We start from the raw sequence: 5,251 nt of genomic DNA on the forward strand, positions 1-5,251 counted from the left end.
CGGGCTGGGGATGAGAGGCTGGGTGCCCGGGAGCCCCCCAGAGCAGCGCCACGAGCCTGTGCTTCCGAGGGCGTGCGAGGAGGGCGGGGGGGCGGGGGGGCGGGGGGGCGGGTGGTGTTGAAGGGGGGACGGCGCTGTTTGTGCCCGGCCCCACCGCCCAGAGAGTGACTGTTGACTGTCCCGGCACAGGGAGCTCTACCGCCTCCCCTTTCCTCCCCCCCCCCCCCCCCCCCCGCAGAGTGTCTCAGGGCTCTACCCCAGGTGACGTCACTACGGGGGGTGGAGGCGTGTATGGGTCTTGAGGCCACAGCGCCCTTCGGCTCCGGACTCGGACTCGGGGTTGAAGCGGCGGTGCAGAGGGCTGGGGAAGGAGAGGTGTTGGGGTCTGTGCGCGCGTGCACGTGGAGATGCCAGTGCCGGGCGCGCTGGTTTGTGTAAGAAGGTGTGTGTTACTGCGAAGTGTGTGTGTCTGGCTGAGACACAGCTGTCGGGGAGCGGTCCTCCCCAACATACACACCTGCAGGGACTGGAGGGGAGGGGCTGGCCCCTCTGCCCACCTCTCCCACCTCAGGAGGGACTTCCCAGGCTTGGCTGGTGTAGCAGGTGTGGGGGGGGGGGTCCTGTAAAGGGGTTTGGCAGCCTCTGGAGTTTGCTCTTCTTCCCTGTGTGACCTTAAACAGGTGCCTCGTGCTCACTGAGCCACCCTCTGCCCTTTCATGAAATGAGGTTACTGAGGCTCACCTCATCTGATCAGTGAACCAATGAAGGTCAAAGTGCTGGGACTCCAGTAAATGTCTGGGAGCAGAACTCCCTGGGGTGACACACCCTGGGAGAGGTATTAGAGAGCCTTCTAATCCCAAAAGTGTGTATTTTGTCCCCTTTTATTTCTTAAGAAAATGAGGCTCAGAGAGGGCCATGACTTACTCAAGGTCACACAGCAAATGAAGAGCTGGAATCCAACCCAGTCCTCTTGACTCTGAGCACAGCAGCAGTGGCCCCAACACTGAGCGCTGCTTGCCTGGGCCTTCCTGCAGATGCTCCAGATCTTGCCTGGCCCTTGCTACCTGTACTTGGTTCTCTGGGAGCCACCCAAAACCGGACTCCTGACTCAGGCCCACTCCTCTCTGGGATTCCTTCATGTCCTCTCGCCCCAGCTGAACACTACAGCCAGGCAAAGGACCTGAGGAAACAGCAGGCTGGGGACAGAGGCTCCAGCTTCTGTTTCTGGTTCTAACCTGGGCCCCGATAGTGAATCCTATTCCCACTGTGGCCTTAGCATCCTCCTCTGTACAATGGGCACAAGCCTCTCACTCTACTACACACATACCTCCCTCCCAACCTCATTGCCCTCTCCTGGTTTAAGGACAAACTACCGGAGCCTCTGGGCTCTGAGACAAAAGGGGCCCGTTCCTGGAATTGCCCATCCCTGGGGAATTGGAGGAGAGGGGTGGGGCTTTCCCTGTCCCCAGACTGTCAGGTGGTGGGGGCAGCCCGAGCAACAGCAGGCTGACGGCATCCTCCCCCCTCCTTTCCCCCCCCCATCTCTGCCGGCAGCCACCGCAGCTGTCAGGAATTAAGGGCTTGAGGCTGCTGGGGGTGGGGGTGGGGCAATGGGGGGAGCAGTCTGGCTGGACAGCAGGAAAACAGCCGGGGGCAGGAAGCAGTCTGCGTCAGCCAGAGCCTTGTTTGACCCCAGCCGCCCCCTGCCCTCCCCACTCTCCTTCACCATGCTGCAGGACAGGGACAGCTTGGGACTAGAGTTTGGGGAGGGTTTGGGGTATGGGGAAGGATAGGGCAGGACCAGACTCAGCACAGGAAGGTAGGCAGGAGCCTGAGGTGGGAGAGGGCACCACAGGGACAAGCCAGGCTGTTGGGGAAACTGAGACCCAGAAAGGATTAGGAAGAGGCCCAACCTGGGACAGGGAATGGCTTCATAATCCAGCTTGCAGACCTCCTTACTCCCCAGATACAGCTCACACTAGCCTTTCCAGGCTTGATGCCTCATCATAGGTATCCCCTGGGGTACGCCATTGTGGGGAATACTGATTCCCAGTCCAATGCAGCTGAATCAGCCTGTCGGGGGGCAAGGCCTGGGGGTCTGCATTTCTAGCAGTATCCCAAGTGATTTTCATGAGGACCACATTTGGGAAATTCTGCTGACCTGCTTGAGGGGCTGATTTCTTTTTCCTTTGACCTGCCTCTGCCGAGGCGAGGTCTCTTTGCTCCCCCACCCTCTAACAGCTCAAGAAATACAGAGGTGTAAAAGAGAGGGAGAAGTCCCTTTCTTTGAAAATCCCAGGAGGAAAATAACGATTCCCAAGCCTTGTTTGCACTGGGGCGTAGTTCTGGCCTGATGTCATGAGGGTCTAAAACTGCCTGGGGCACTTCTCAGTGCAGAGAGGAGAGGGCATATGTAGGCACAGAGGCCTTGGCATATGTGGAGATGAGGCCCAGAAAGAGTGTGTGACTGGAGCCCCAGTCCCAAATGACCCCTGCCATGGGCAAGCCCCTATCAGCAACCCCCAGACCCCACCCTGGCCCTGCCCTTGGCTCTGGCCCTCAGCCCAGCCCCAGCCCCCGCAGCCGCCAGCTGAGACCACAATTACAGGGGCCACTGGGGGTGGGGGGGGCACCAGAGATGAAAGGCAGCTCAGAGAATGGTTCCAGCTGTGGCAACCCTGGAGGAGGTTACAGGGAAGGGAGGGCTAGAGGAAGCACTAGGGTGAGAACAGGTGGGACTCTCACAGCCCCAACCCGGATGAGGCCAAGCTCAATCCTGATGTTCTGCAAGAGAACATCTTGGTGAAGAGGAGGGGAAAGCAGTCCCAGACCGAGAAGAGAGCTTTTTATCCCATCCTTCAGGCCTCAGGGACCAGTGCCCCTCAGCAAGGTAAGGGGGGATAACTGGCTGCTTGAGTCCCTCAAACTCCTAGTGTGTTTGGTCATTGGAAGGAAGGGGAAATGAGCCCTTGGCCTTAGGCGGATCCTGGGCCTTCCAGCAGCTTCCCCACCCATCTGCCTGCATTCTGGCTGTCCCTGATGTGGTCATGCACACATCTGGGGCGTCTCTGTGCTCTTCCCCCATGTCCCTGGTACCACATGTCCCCCACCACTCAGCCAGCAGGGAACCTTCGTGGCTCAGACTGTGCCTGGGGCTGAGCAGCTGGGTAAGCAAGGGGGTTGGGGGGGGCGTATTTCTGAGCTCTGCTTCCAGCCTTCTTCCCAGGCAGCAGTGCAAGAGCACAGAGCCATCTCTGAGCTTAAAGATGACCAAAATAATGTTCAAAATGGTGCCTCTCAGGCCAAGGCTCTTACCCTTCACAGAAGGCGGTTCCCAGACTCCTGCTGAGCTTGGTCAGGGGAAATGGACCACCAACATGAGACCATCGGTTTGAAGATTGCAGTGCTCTCTTCCAGTGTACTAAAAAGCTATCAGGCACCCCCATTCCATGACGGGAGAACTGAGGCTCGGAGAAATTAGTTGACTTGATCAAGGTCAAGCTGGCAAACTAGGCCTTTCCTCACCGTTATCATGTTACTTCCTCTGAATTCCTTTTCACCTGCTTGGGGTGGTGTCAGTTCATGCCACTGTCTTAGTTTCCTTCTCTGGCTTATGCGGGACTCTAGCATCACCTACTCCACACCACGCACCAAGACTGGCAATAGACACTGGGACGCAGGCGTCCGCCCCTAGGTCTGGGTCAGCCCAGAGGTCCGAGACAGTCTGGAACCCTAGCAGCTTGGCCCAAGCTGGTCTGTGGGTCTCCTTGCTTCCTTTCATCCTACCCTCTCCTGTCCACCGCTCTCTGAGTTCCCCAGATGCTTGCAGGTCCTGTCTGTTGGTCCCTGTTAATGGGGAAGCTGGGCTCTGTGCACCCTCTTGTGGTCCCTGAGAGAAGTGCAGGAGATTTTTTTTTTTTTTTTTTTTAAGTATTGAACCCAGCTCTGGGGAAGGCAGAGCCCTGAAGATAACTGTAATTTAGGAAGCTTCATTTCTCCTCCATGCTGCCCATGATGCCAGTTCCACTCTCACCCTTGGTAAGTTGTCAAACCCCCTTGAGTAGAAGAGGTTCTGAGTCCAGATTCTCTGAAGTTCGGGCATTTGAAGGTTCTGAGTCCAACTTCTCTGAAGCTCAGGCGTTTGACCTAAAGGAGTCAGGATGAGGCAGGAAGGAAAATTCAGATGCCCTTCCCTTCCCACTGAAGCCTGATACCCCTCTCCATATATGCCTCACTCTGGGATCCCAAACGTTATTCTTGAGGGCTGAACCAGGCTAGGTCAAGAGGCAGATGCAGAGGCATTGTGGGGAGGGAGGCCAGATACACTGAAAGCCATGGTTAAGGTCTGTTACATCCAGGGTGAGTTCCCCTTCCTTCTGTTTCACTGAAAAACTCTACTCTCCTCCCTGTGCCCCCAATACCTGTGGTCTTAGCTCAGGCTGTCAATCCCAGTCACGGTAGTACATCTTCCTGGACAGTTATTGGTTTGGGGTGGGCAAGTGACCCCAGCTGACCAAATCAGGGTCTTTCTTAGGACTTTGGCTGGGAAAGCCATTCTTTTTTAGATCACCAGCTCTAAGAATGTGGGCATAGGGCTGACATATAGAGAAGGTCTATCTGCAGCAGGAGATAATGAAGGTAGTGTGAAAAGAAGGGCAGAGATAAGCTAGAAACCATAGATGTTGGGGGGGGGGCAGGTAGTGAGGGAAGAAGACAAGGGAGAAAGACCTATGACATCGTCTGGCCCTCTGGGTTCAGTTGTGCTTGAATTCAGTCTCACCCCTGCACTTCCCAGGTAATTAATTCCCTTTTAATTGTTTTTCATAGTTAATTCCCTTGACCTAAGCTAGTTTGAGTTGAGTATCTTCATTTGCAATCAAGGTCTGCCCAATACCTGCAAGGCATCAGTTCTCTATTCCCACTCTCACAGAAACTACCATTTATTAAATATAAGCCTGACATAAACTATTGTGCTACATGCTATGCTAAGTGCTTTTCATGTCTCAGAAGAATCCTCCCCCATGGTTCTATGAGGATGTGAATGGTCCTGATAATGGTGCCACTCTCCCAGTGAGAGATGGTGTCCCTTTCCCCTTCCCTTGAATTTTCACTGGTTCTGTGACTTGTGTCGACCAACAGGGAGTGACAGCAACGCTAGGAGCTTCTGCCTTCACACTCAGCATGTCCATTTTGAAAGCCAGCCTAGGTAAGAAGTGTAACTAAACCAAGGCCCCCATGCTGTAAGGAAGCC

The sequence above is a fragment of the Lynx rufus genome, unplaced genomic scaffold (assembly GCF_022079265.1).
Source record: "Lynx rufus isolate CCGP_SWC_20201006 ecotype Redwood Valley unplaced genomic scaffold, mLynRuf1.p SCAF_2, whole genome shotgun sequence".
Classification (NCBI taxonomy): domain Eukaryota; kingdom Metazoa; phylum Chordata; class Mammalia; order Carnivora; family Felidae; genus Lynx; species Lynx rufus.